This window comes from Macrobrachium nipponense, chromosome 4 (genome assembly GCF_015104395.2).
Source record: "Macrobrachium nipponense isolate FS-2020 chromosome 4, ASM1510439v2, whole genome shotgun sequence".
Classification (NCBI taxonomy): Eukaryota; Metazoa; Arthropoda; class Malacostraca; order Decapoda; family Palaemonidae; genus Macrobrachium; species Macrobrachium nipponense.
This window is the reverse complement of record NC_061100.1, coordinates 29,216,098-29,231,400: the sequence shown is the minus strand read 5'-3', so window position 1 is coordinate 29,231,400 and position 15,303 is coordinate 29,216,098.

Sequence of the window (15,303 nt, the reverse complement as noted above, 5' to 3'; positions counted from 1 at the left end):
GCCTAACTATGCAGTTTCGAATCATGCCATCACAGAAATCATTTATCAGCTTTTCTCGGGTCGTTGCTTCGGCTCTGTTCTCCACATTCCAAAAAGGTCACAGCGCATCACATTATGTTATTAAATATATCATTAATTATAATCCCTATCATAGAAGCTCAGCTTGGCACAATTGCTAGCTCCCGCCTAGCAAATGGTCAGACAAAACAGCTTACATAACATAAAAAACACTGGCCGGCTTAAAATAAAATATAAGTAATAACCGCACGTCTCTGGCAGCACAAAGTAAAGTCTATCACATTTCATCTCAAATAACACTAGAATTTTCTCTCATTTTGGATTCTTGAATATCCCTCTTTGTCTGCAACTTCCAGAACAGACTGAAGCATGCTGTAGGAAGACGGAATGCCTCCCTAATTGTAGAAGGCTTCTATCCCCAAAAGCACTGTAGAACTCTCGACAGCAACATCTCTGCATGGCTGGTGGAACGACTTTTTGGTGTGTTAGTATGTCAGTCAAGTCATCGGTCAATCAAAAAAGAATTAACCCCAGACATATTACTTCTATCAAACAAAGACCTCAAAACATCAGAAATACTAACTGAGCGTCTCCCAATTAACTCCATTTAATATGACCACTAAATCATTAGTCATTATGACAACTCGCAAAGAAAAAAAATATAAAGTTCTCTAACTCAATTCTCCAAATTCACTCATCAGCACACACAATCCAAAACTCACAGCAACTCCACGGACTTCTGCACTCACATTCCAAACTCGAATGTTCTTATAAGTAAAAAAAAAAAAAAAAGGTTAAAGATAATGAGCCCAAGAAAGAAAAAAAATCACGTAACAAGCCCAGACCCAAAAAATCAAAAAATGTTCTCTCGAGCTCTGATATTACAGCAACTCACAAAATCAGTAAAAATCTCCAATGTTTTAATAGAAAAAACCACTTTACTGCTAATATAATTAATTACAATGAGACTTAATGTCAAACTCCCATTTATGCAAATCACAACACCGATAAATTACATCTCCCGATAAATTACATCTCCCGATAAATTACATCTCCCGTCCAAAAAAAAATGCTATTTAAGCTCAATCCCCAATTACATCTCTCATAGGAAAAGGAAGAAAAGTAAAAAAAAAGATAATCACAAGTAAACTTCCCAATCACAAAACACATAATATATGTATGATATACATAACCCCCGTGTTTTTCCCAAGAAATGCCCCATGAATAGCTACGGAATTTGCCATCGCAACTTTCATCGACCGACACGGCCAGAAACCAAACTCTTACCCATGCGCTTTCGTGAAATGCTATTGTCAACATTTCCAGATATTGCAAAAACTCTAAGCAGTCACCACTAAAGGAAAAGGAACAGCACAGCGCTTGTCAGCAGAAAAATCCACATGCGGACACGTATGCTCGACTGCAGCATAAAAAATGTCTAGTCAGACACAAGTTTGGAAACTCATGATTCTCAAAAAATCTTCTATACTGACACGAAGTAAGCACATTTCACAAAATTAACTCCTTGATATGACTAATGTGTTCAAAAAATTTGTCTCGAAGACTTAACTCTCAACATGACACTGCCCAATTATGTAAAACATTATCACCTATCCGGGATAAAAATTACGATAAACTCGTAATTCGGTAATTATATGCCTCCAAAAATAACACACTTGTGAACATAAAAAATGCACATCTCCATAAGACTCGTAATGCAGTAATTATATGCCTCCAAAAATAATATCTTGCCTCCAAATAGTCACGAAACCAAACAGAAAGAACCACAGAAATCTTCTCTTGGCTCGAAAAAACAAAACTCCCATAACCACAAAAAAGGGTCACCCGCCAAAGATTAATTCCACCTCCATATATTTCACCATATTAATAATAACACCATTCCAGTGATAAAAATATTTCCTCCATTTGGTTAATAACCACCCCCCACACCATAATCACTCCAGGAATAAAAAATAGTCACCTCTATTTCGGCAAATAAAAATATTTACCTCTATTTCACCAATCACTCCATGTGGAATAAAACAAGGCTCCAAAAAAATATTAAATCTCCAAGCAGGATAATCAAAAAAATGAAATCCCATCTCCAAAAAAAAATGTGCACTCAAAGGATCCAGCTGACCCACTCACAAATATTGCCCCATATATCTCCAAAAATGTGTCTCCATTTGCAACAAAGATGGCTGCAAAATAATTGAACTAAACATAGCTCTCACCTCCATTGGCAAATATCAAATGGCTAAAATATATCTCCAATATATTATATCTCAAATTGTAACTCCTAAATAATATACCTCCAATTATATCTCCAAAATAATATATCTCCAATTCTCCAGAGAATAACTCAATGTTATAGTCAAAAACTATAAAACTCTCTCCTTAGCATAATTGCTGAAAAAGGGTAAAAAGTCGGCAAATAAAAACTGTCTAGAAAATTCTAGAAAAAATCACCAATGTGTCACAACTCATTATAATAAAACTCCAAATTCAAAGTGTCTTTGCCAAGACTTCTCCATATGCACTATGACATAAGTCATTAGAAACTTAGCTAAGTTTCCTATCTCTGGCAAAGTTGTCACAAATACAACAAAGGTATTGTGCAAGAAAACTCACAATTTCTGGAACATAAATATCCAGAGAAAAAAAAATGTAGTACCACTACATATGCATATGCATTCAAAAACATGCAAGAATTCTCCCATAAATTTCTCTGCAGCATCAAATAGCTGAAAACACAAACACGTTCCCGAACAATGACTCTAAGTCACGAACTGAGATATATAAAAAAAAAAAATTCACACAAACTGGAGAGAAAAAATAAATTCAAATTCACCCATGATATAAAAAACTTGTGTCAGCGATGGCTAACTTCCAAAAAAAGGAGAAAAGAAAAACCAACAGCATTGTTAACTATCTCCCGTAACTCACGTATGTCAAGCAATTATCTGCTGAACTCATAAAAAAGAGAAACAAAAAAAATATGTTGTTAGTTCCTCCCAAATTCAAAAAAGAAACAACACCACCCTTGATAGCATTACAGCACCCACGTATTAGTATAAAAAAAAAATTAGTATCAGAAGTAACACTATCAGCAAAATCACCAAAATTGCTATCATCAAAATCTCTAGTATCAGTACAAAAAACATTACCAATGTTAATACTTGTCCATTCTCCAAAAGTTCAGCACAAAATTCACCAAAAGTTCAGCAAGATTCAACACAATTCACCAAAACTCATCACTCACGAATGACTGAAATATTCTCCAAAGTCATAAAAACTCTACAAATAATTAACACAAGATTTCTCCCACAATTTATTGTAATAATTCTCTATAAATAATTATCTGTAATAATTATAAAATAATCTCCCATGAAATACCTCAAATCTCTCGTAAAACAAGTCCCAAGTAATGATACTTATACTTAAGTAACCCTCCCGTAAAATATCTAAAAAAATAATAACAATTATTAATAATAATAATAATTCTCCATAGTAATAAATCCTCACGCAAAGATCTCAAGAAAGGTTGCAATTCAAATAGCATACACCAGTATTGGCAAACCCCATGATATCAATCAACACCATTGCCACACCCAAAATCAACACCAGATGCAACACCACTCATCGGCATTTTAAAGTAATCCCTCCAAGACAATAAAAAAAATAACAATAATCTCTGTGTCCCCATTATATTTGTGTCTTCCAAAGCATAAGGAAAACATACACCACATCCCATGCATTTCAATTCCCTTTCCTTTTCCTTCAAGAGAAAGAAAATCTCTTTTCTAAAAAAAAAGACTCTACGGGCATTTCACGCCATCAACTAATCAATCAGCTGATGTCTTGGCATTGAAAAATCATTTTCAAGGGCAAATTCGTCTCTCAACACCCCGACAAAGAAAAAAAAAGGAAGGAGTTCACCCACACTGAAAAAAAAAAGTTTCACACTCCACCGGGCGTTGAAACACCCCCCAGTCAAGCGATAGAACACCCCCCCTGAACAGTGTCTGAATATCCCCCAAGGTATATACCAGTAGTAGTAGCAGTACCCTCCCATGCAATATCCCCTGAGGCAGGCCAGTACCCATCTCCCCATTGCAATGCACCTCTACGCCAGTTAGCAGAAATTTGCTGAGCCCGCAAGAATGGGTGGGCGCTCTTTGTCTTCAAGAAAATGCAATACAAGCACAGTTCGCATGCATGAAAAATATTCATATGCACTCACAAAGACGGATGCTTCTTTTATAAACACGCGCCAATGAAATCACGTCATTTTCTGCTACTATGGGGGAAAAAAATTTGACCTCTTAAACCAGTCCCATTACACTGAAAAAACCCTCCCCCAAGATCCCAAAATGATCTTTAACACTAACCACTTCATAATGAGAAATAACCACCCCGGAATCTGCATAACTAGAAACACGCGAATATCGTCGGCACAACGCACTCGGCAAACCGCGCAGCGAGAAAGCATGCGACGATCTTTCACTCACAAGTTAGACTGAGTCACTTACGCCTTGGAGGGTCTCGGTACGGGCAAATTTGATTACTCTAATACAATTTCTTTCCTCAGCACTACACCCTCACGGATGGATATTTTCTCTACCCCTTTCACTTAGCAACTGAAATCTAACAATTTAATAATTTTCCACAATCCCCTCTATGTTTAACTGGTCACCCTTATTAGCGTACCCAGGCATAAAAAAAACCTTTTATACCGCTCGCCACCACCTGTAAAACGGGATATTAATCTTGTTATTTATTTGGTAAACGTGGAACTCCGAGCGTCAGGCATACCGACACACAATCTCTCTCTCTCTCTCTCTCTCTCTCCAAGCGACCAACGGCTCACAACCTCTCTTTCTCTCTCTCTCTCTCTCTCCACCTCTTTCTCTCCATTCTGTCAGGTAATCAAAATGAGAGACAAAGTCATATAAAAAATAACTATTTATTTAACAATGGAAAGTTAATCAATCAAGTCTCACAGACTAACTTAACTCAGTTACCCCCCCCCCCAACATTAAAATGGACTCAAGGTCCCCGGTCCCCCCCTTGCCAGAACCGTCTGTTTCCAAGACACGAGAAACACACTTGTTAGCACACATAAGTTTAAAGACAAAGTTAATAAAATGGAACATCTTACAAGATATCAAACAAGCCATCCTTTTTGGCTAAAGTAATGCAAGACTCACCCATTGCAGTCTGAATAACTCACTCACTTAATATAAATAAACTTTCGCAGAGTTCCTCCGGCATCTTGCCTTTCTCCCACAGACGTCTCTATGCAAGTCTCCCATAGACTTGATTAATGATACATTATGAATAGAAGAGGCGCACACGTACATATGAATGCACACTTCGTTAACGCCCCATGTTACTGGCTACAACCAGTTTCCCAAAGGCACTTTGAACAAAGACCCATGAACTGATGAACATTGACTCGCATAACCAAAAAGGTCACAGCGCATCACATTATGCTAGTAAACATATCATTAATTATAATCATTAATTATAATATTAGGGCTTGTGCCTTGTATGATAAGGCGCCCTATGAGGTAATGTTAGACTAGCGATAATCTATACGCTAAGTCGGTTGGTATTGCACTTCCATCTTCAATGGAGTGTCTGGGGTTTTGTAGATCACTTACGAAGTCGGTATTATCTTTACGACGAGTGTTAAACTCATGGGTTCGGTGAGGTTCTTGTAGAAAACACAAGGTATAAAAATAGTATATTCTTCTGAAGTTTACATGATGAAGATCAGGTATGATCGTACAAGTCTTCTATGACGATAGCTTGATCGCTTCTGCCAATGATGATGGCTAATCCTATTCCTCTACATGATAAAGCTTAGGTAAAGAGGTACAGGTCTTCTAATGACGATAGCTAACTCTGTTCTGCCTGTCTACCATCTCTGTTACAAGTTATGAAGGAACAGACAGTAGTTCGAACATATGAACATACTATCAGATGACATAGTTTCATACGAACACACAATCGAATGAGACACGCTACAGATCACGCAGGCCGTTTGAATAATAGGTCGGGGTAGTTGTCTCAAGCAGGGAGCTTGGACTAATGTTTATAAACAATTGAATGACTACAGGTGACGGCATGTTATCTTAGCCTACATACTTATTGTATACGTCATCTTTAGCGTCTCTAGTCTGATCACATTCCTGCAAGCAATCTTTTATATATATGGACTAACATTCCATATTTTTATTATGTAAACACTTACATTAGCTCGGTCAGCTACCAAAACCAACTACTGAATATTACTCAAAACTTGACGTTGCATTTGACTTATAGGAGTGTGATACACACTATGTGAATATATATATATATATATAAGTAAATAAAAATTCATTGTGTACATGAATTGATTCAAGTAATAAATATAAAAACAATGATATTGGTAAATATAGTGATCACGGATATATAATGATACAGTTTTTCACTTCATCTCATCAAGATACTTATGCTACAGAAAATACTAATGTACTCTGATAATTGCATAGAATGAAGATTAACATGATAAAAATCATATTTTAACTGATAAAAATTTTCATATATGAATTGATAACATTATTAATGTTTATTCTGATTGATTCGTTGATTTTCATGCTAAATGTTATATATCTGATTCATTAATTCATATACTAACTCATAAATAAACTGCAGATATTGGTAAGATAAAAGGTACAGATTGATTATAGGCTACCTGATTTGTTTATACATATGATATGGATTCATATAATTATGATTAATATATGTGCACTTTAAATAGATTCCTATTGCGTACACGCAAAGATATATTTCGATTCTGTTATTTATGATCATTTTTTGTTTATATATAGATTCCTAGTGAGTACACGCAAAAAAAAACAAAAAAAATATATTTCGATTGTTATTTATGATCAATTAATATACTAGGATACATGATACTTTTATATATATAGGATACCTGATCTTTATAGATATAGGAGACATGACCGAGGTTATACTACTTCACTTTTAACTAGCTTTCGAACAACTTTTCGTCCATTACACAGTTCCAGACAAACCACCTATAGCCAATTGAAACGGCCTTTTTCAATGGTTAAAACAAGGGGAAAATTTGCCCCTGGGGCGGTCCTAACCTTTCCAAAAAAGTTCCATTTTGCCGCTCATACTTATTCTCTGCATCCTAAGCTACACGATTACGTTCGCGATGAATAAAAAAAACATCCCCAGCACGAGTCCTTCGCCAGCAAAGTAGAGTTGAATATCCTTCGGGTCGTAATTGTCGGAAGTATGTCCCATTCGTAGTCGATTTCCACAGCCACCGGAGCATTCCGCATTAAAACGAGATTAACGACGAGATACGGTGTCGGTCGAAGAAGTCCATGAAATTCCTTTCACATTGTAGGCGGTTGTTACTTGACTGTAGTCATCCGCAGCGACGAACGATTTTTTGAAGTTGCTATGTGAAACTCTCGTACTGCAGGATACTGTAACAGGTTCCATTAATCAGCCTGCAAGTGAAATTATACTTGTCACAAGGGCAAAGTAAATTCAGACGACATCCAAATACAGGGGAGGGGAGAGAGCCATTTAGACCAGACTTAACCCACATGAATTCGCTGATATTTCGGAATTCAAAAGAGTCCGCTGTACAAACATTTTATCCATGGCATTAACAATGAGTGAACCTATCCAGGTCTATGATGACTCGTAAAAATATCCATAATTATAAAAAATAAATAGATATCAATACGAATCTCAAAGAAAATTCGATATTACTGGTAGTAAGTTACTAGACAAAGAAGTGGAAAATGGAGCTATTTGTAAGATTGCCAGGCAGCATAAGAGTCAAAGAGAATATTAATCATGATTCTATGTGCCCTAACAAAAGTTTCATATTCAATTTTCTCGTGCGCATCCTCTGAGGTTAATTTTTTTTAAAAACTTTATTAATAGGTAGGAGATGCAACGAAAAAAACCCACTATGTAACTAATTTCTAAATAAACTTTGGGTTTTCCAAGAAAATGTGACATTTTCCCATGAATGTTTTACTTGAATTGTAATAGGCTAATGTTGCAAGTATATTTCATATTCATATCGTGATACTTCCAAATGTCTATGAGGTTCAGAAAAAAAAATTAATTCATTTTGTTGTTATAGAAATTCTATTTGCTTATATTGTTCATTAATTTTAAAATGATTACAAGTCCTTAACTAATTGCATTACACACACGGATAAGAATATGTTATGTGGCCTGTCATGTGACCTATGAACCACATGTGAAGTTCATGAACAACTAAAGCATTCCTTTCTCCAGTCAATCTGCTTTTGCAAGCAGAGACGACACACAGATGAAGCCTGTGTAAGCAGATTATTGAGGTTAAAAGGAACAAAGCTGATACGGCAATGATGACGTCGTCACTTGGCAGGAGATTGCTCTCAGCCAGCTAAGAGTTACGTTACTTGCTGTAAGAGATACGACTTTAGTATTTTCAAATGATATTTTAGTGTTTTAATTCTCCACCCGCATGAGAAGAATGTCTGAAAAAAAAAAAAACAACAGTACCAAAATTGAACAATATATTAGTTTCATGTTGGCATTATGTTAAATAAATATTCCTTATTCAAACTATATGAAAAAGGTTTCCATACAAATTCTATATATATTATTAGCCCTGTATAAGATTCATATAGGATTATTCCATAGATAACATTTTCACTTCTAGACTTCCTGACTTTAAAATCTCTTTTATTTTATTTTATTTATTTTATTTATATTACTTATTTATTTATTTATTTATTTATTTAATTTTTTTTTTTTTTTTTTTTTTTTTTTTTCATTGACTACGAATATAAATCACCGGGACAGACAATATGTCAGTAGGTTTTTGGATATGTGTTTGAACTTTTAGCTTATTTGTCATTACTAAAGCGTTAAGTTAGAGTTCAAATCTTTACGCATATATATTTGGATATTTAATGGTTACGTTTTGCTTATTGATATTATCGTGATTCCTTCCTTTTTTATTATAATTTGTAACCCTTCCGACTTCTTACGAGTGTATTATATTGACTCCACTTTGTATCCATATTATTTTATTTTTTTATATTTTATATTTATTTATTTATTTATATTTTTTTTATATATATTTGATTAAATTAATGGTTGGCTTGAATATGTGGAAAAGTGTTCTAGCGACGTACGTATAAGGCTACTTGCGGCATCAATTCTATGATACAAGATATATATGATAAAGGTATTTAAAACCGCGAGAACCGCTATAATCCAGTTCGGATCCAACATCACGAGTTGTAACTCGTAAGACATTGACACTTCCTATTTGATTATCAGTTATTCTACCAAACCGATTGACTCTGGGTGATCAAATATATTATTGGTTTTCTTAATGGAAAGGAATTCACACAACGTGTTAAGGAGATTATTATTGATTTACACCACCCGCCAGTCACAGATTATTATGTGTTGAATTCCATATTTACTGATTTAGCACTCATAAATATTCCTAACGCACTCAATTGCGGTGTTTGTTTTTAGTGCTATTAATTCTATATAACGTGTCAAGGAACTATTAACACTAAGAAGTGTTTATTCCCTCTGTCAGACTCGTAATTCTGTTAATAATTCTACGTATATTCTTTCAAGGATTGATTTGGCACAGGATAGGCTCCTAAACTGACAGGTGTCTTAGTGTATCCCTTGTTTTCATGACACGTGTTACAATTAGTTATGTGCTTTTTATATCTGTAAGCATTGTAGGCCAGTAAAATAGTGATTTGGCTTTCTGTGACATACTATGGAACCCTGGATGACGGAATGCAACCAGTTTATGACGATTGGTATGAAAGAGATTATTATTACTACCTGGTCGTTAGTCATCTGCTGTGTTCTTCGGGTTTTCCTCGTCACAGACCTACATATAATATTACAGTTTGATTACATTATTCTGATACACATACTTTAAATATACTTTTGTTTACTTTTTTGCTTTAGGGTTTCCTGCTCGAAGTGTTTATTGTTTTTTTTGCTAGCCACTGACCCTGTTTCCGTTTCGAAGTGTTTTTATTGTTTTGTTTGGTGGTTTATTTGCTGCTGACTCTGTTTCCGTCTGAAGTGTTTATTGTTTGGGTCATGTCTGTTGACTCTTGCTTTGTTCAGTTTGTAACAGTTCTGCGCTCCGACCCAGATATTCAATGCTCGCGATCTCTTGGGTTAAGGAATTTTCTTGGTTTAGATACGGTTTAAACAATAGGCACGGATGTTTCTATATCTTTTAGTCCAATTAATGGTTCTTTGCTGTATGGTGCGGGATTGCGGGATAATGCGTCAGCTATGATATTTGCTTTCCCAGGTAGATATCTTATCTTGGCTCCAATAACCTGAATGATCATTTGTCACCGAGTTCCCTTTGGACTGTGATTAAAGCCTTTGAAAAACTCGGTAAAGGACTCATGTTCAGTAAGGACTTTATCAGGATAGCCATAGATTATGAACTTAAAATGTACTAGTGTTAAAGATACCTAGCCCTTCCTTGCCTATTACTGCATATTTACTTTCAGAGGGCTTTAGTTTACGTGAATAAAAAGCTATAGGGAAGAACTGTTTTTATCATATTACTGAAGTAGTATCCCTCTTCCACCCCTTGGTCTGAGGCGTCTGTTGCAATAAAAAAAATTCCTTATTTAAATCAGGGATTTTTAAGTTAGGTAAGCTGCATTATTCCGCTTTTAAGATATCGAACGCCTGTTGATGCTCTTTCAGCCAATAATAAATCTACGCTCTTCTTCGTAAGAATCTGTTAAAGGAGCCTGTCATGATTGAAAGAGTTACATATTTTACATACGATTGTAATACCCACTACAGCGCAAAAGTGCTGTATCCCCCTTTTACGTTAATAAGTACCGGAAAGTTATGAATAGCCGACACCTTACCATGGACTACTTTTAAGACCTTGACTAGACACATAAAACCTAGATAAACATGTTCGGTTTTTTAAAAACTCACATTTAGATATTTTTACTCTGAGATTATTTGTCTTTGTCTCTGTAGCACTAGCTCTAGTTTATGTGAATGTACCTTCTAAGGTATTAGAAAGGATTACAAGATCATCCATATAGGCATGTAGGTTATCCCCTAAAAGTCTCCAAACACTATATTGTAATTGGGGCGCAACGTAAGCCGGAGGCATACGTAAAAATTGATAATGGTCCCCCTGGGTGTGCTGAAAACGGTGTATGAGGTACAATCACTTAGGTAATGGTATCTGGTAAAAGCATTTAAGTAAGTCCAAGTTGGTGAAAAAAATTTATTCTAACCTAACAGAGATAAGATGTCGTCGGTACATCGCACTGGAAACTATCGGAAGTCGTTTCCTTGTTTAAGCGACAGAAATCTACGCAGATACGCCAAGTCCGATCCTTTATGACATGACGTTTGAGAGAAAAAATTATATGGGCTATTTGATTTCCTAATGACTCCTATTTACTAACATTTTTCAACGTCGTCATTTATTTCTATTTTTGAAATTTCATTGGGGTTCTACACGAAGGTACGTATATAGCTTTATGTTTGTCCTTAGACCGTATTTTGTTTTCAATGACATCCGTTTTTCTCCAGAGATCACTCGCTAGTGGAGAAACTTCCTGGTATTCAGGTAGAAGATAAAAAAATTCTGCTGAATCACCTCTGCTTGAATGACTTTACGGATATTACTTTAGATAAGATTTATCAGAGAGATTCATCCACGACTGGTTGGTTGGGCGTGATTAAAAACTAGCAACAATAAAAAATGCGATATTTATAACTTCCGTATCCACGATATGTATACTTTTAGGGCTTTGTTCGCGGAAATCGTTATATTTCAGAGTGTCGGGAAGGATTAAAATTTCATTTCCCAGCAAAGTCTTTTTACACGCACTAAGACATTCGAGGGTGCATGCTTCTCGAGATTTTTGCGCGCAAACTACGACTGCGGTTGTGGGAGAATTCTGTTGGGTCATTTGAACAATGTTACGATTTATGAGACAAATGTATAGTTCCTTTATATAAGTTATTATTTGATTAACTGTCTCATTTTTGTTCAAACGGATTTTAATATGTTTGAAGGTTTATAGGATTTTCCTTTGATAAACACGCCTTATTTTGCAGGATGTAAGATAATATTTTGTATACCCCTAGATGAATCTTACAATTACACTAGATACAGATCAATGTTTTTTATAACTATAGAGGTATCTGTAAACGCTCGCTTATCCGGACTTCTCATTAGGGAAGTTCGAACAACAGACGGTGAGTCCGTAAATACAAGATATTACGTGTATTAAAGAAATAAAACAAGATATTCTAATTTTTACGGCGCGTACAGTTGGGCTTAATCCACCAGTATTTATTATAACTTATGTATTAAAAAAAACGAAAACCTGCTCTGATTACTTTATACGGTCGTGTGTTTCATAGGAAAAATAAAAATCCTTTTTAATTCAAAAAGATATCGGTATGTATGAACCAACATCGCTTTTCCCCACTCTGCTAGAGTCGCTTATTGTGTGGAATTTGCTTCGCTTTGAAAACTCGGCAGTTTTTTGACTAACCTTGACCGCTTGACTAGGTGACACAGTAACCGAGTTTGCTTGTTTGATTCTGAAAGGCTACTGTTTCTATTTCTTTTTGTAATAATTAGGATCCTTCTCTTTATTACCATCGGCAACGTATTGTGTGTTTTTAGCATTATGTTGCTGGTTACGTATACAGCAATGAATGACGAACTATTAGGAACTGAGCGATTACTAATAAGACAAGTTATCACTACTGCATACAATTTTAACTGTTTGTACTTCATTCTTTGCTAAAATTTGAAATAGTGAGGGATCCTGGTCAGCGCATTTAGCCTGATGAAAGTTTTTTACAGGACATGTTATTCCTTGCAATCCAGCCGTATTTTTAAAGTTAAGTTGAGTCATTGAGGTTCGATATTTTATATAACTCAAAAAAACTCAAGGCTAAAAACTGCGATCGGGACTTGCAAAAAGGAGCATTTATTGTCATGACCCGAAATAGTGTTACCTCTAATTTATATAGATTTGTACGGGTGTTCCACTTGTTTTTTGTGTGTTTTCTAATCACTACGGTGCTTAACGACCCTATCCATGCATCTGTATAAATACAGACGTCCACTGCGTAAACGCATATTCACTGTTTAATATGATTTGTTACGTAAGGGATTAATAATCACCAAAATGATAAAATTAACATAGTATATGATTATGATATTTCAGTAGAACTTCTGGAAACAGACACTCAAAGATAAAAACTCGCAGTAGCGAAATCTCAATGATGTAGATAATTTCTGTAAAAAAGTAAGATTAAGAATGTCTCGTAACTTCAGCCACAGGAATAACGAAATTCGACCTGCAAAGGAAACACTCAAAGTTACTCCAAATGAATAAAAAATTGTACTTAGCTTGCTTTTGTGGGAAGTCACGGTGTTCCGATAACGACACACGGCCTTGGTCCTCCTTCTCTATTTAGCGGACGACCTGGTTTGGCTTCAGTTTCCCCCGTGCGCGTTGTTTCGATGATTCGAGCCCTTGAAAAATCCGATGCTGCAGACGCGTTCGGTTTGTTTCTTGGAGTGCCGGAAACGCTCACTAACGATGTTTTTTCTTGAATGATTCTAATGAGAGACGAAGCTTGCGTTGTCGTAGGAAAAAGGACACGTCGGTTTTTGTTTCTTGAAGTTATTCACTAACGATGATACTAAGTTGCTTGACGAATCTTGTTGTTTTCTGAAGTCGCTCACTAATGATGATACTAGGTTGCTTGAAGAATCTGCTGCTTCCGTCGTCGTTGACTTCTTATGATACATGATTTATTATTCTTGGTTTTTTTCTTGTAGGACGTTGTAGAGTTCTTCTGGTCCGCTGGCCACCAATATTAGGGCTTGTGCCTTGTATGATAAGGCGCCCTATGAGGTAATGTTAGACTAGCGATAATCTATACGCTAAGTCGGTTGGTATTGCACTTCCATCTTCAATGGAGTGTCTGGGGTTTTGTAGATCACTTACGAAGTCGGTATTATCTTTACGACGATGTGTTAAACTCATGGTTCGGTGAGGTTCTTGTAGAAAACACAAGGTATAAAAATAGTATATTCTTCTGAAGTTTTACATGATGAAGATCAGGTATGATCGTACAAGTCTTCTATGACGATAGCTTGATCGCTTCTGCCAATGATGATGGCTAATCCTATTCCTCTACATGATAAAGCTTAGGTAAAGAGGTACAGGTCTTCTAATGACGATAGCTAACTCTGTTCTGCCTGTCTACCATCTCTGTTACAAGTTATGAAGGAACAGACAGTAGTTCGAACATATGAACATACTATCAGATGACATAGTTTCATACGAACACACAATCGAATGAGACACGCTAACAGATCACGCAGGCCGTTTGAATAATAGGTCGGGGTAGTTGTCTCAAGCAGGGAGCTTGGACTAATGTTTATAAACAATTGAATGACTACAGGTGACGGCATGTTATCTTAGCCTACATACTTATTGTATACGTCATCTTTAGCGTCTCTAGTCTGATCACATTCCTGCAAGCAATCTTTTATATATATGGACTAACATTTCCATAATTTTTATTATGTAAACACTTACATATATATTATATATATATATATATATATATATATAATATATATATATATATATATATATATATGAATTAGGAGACATTAAAGCACACCTTTAGAATAATACAAGACCAAGACATGAGAAAGAAAATTCTTGCAAGGATATCAAAAAAATTATTGTTAAGAAAAAACATACCAGCGATATTAAAAACTAGGATCCCAAAGCAGCTGAATAACACAACGTATGTATATTCATTTCGTAATGAAGCCAAAGATGATATAGATAAACCATTGAATTTGTTTTCTATTGCTCATGAAAAATACTTTAGATATTTATGGAAAAATAGAAATGACTGAACCCCCAAATATCTGTTGAAAAATTTTATGCTAGCAAATTAATAAAAGGTTTACATATTAACTAATAATAGTGGGGGATATTATGCATAGAACTATGCACAAGCATGAAACTTGGCACACTGATTGTTTAACCTGCACTTTGCAAAATTCGGGTCCTGGCCAAAACCAATTTTTTTTTTCAAGATAGCCACTCCTTTTTTCAAAATGGTGTCATTCATGAATGTTCTCATGACAAGTATCATCATATA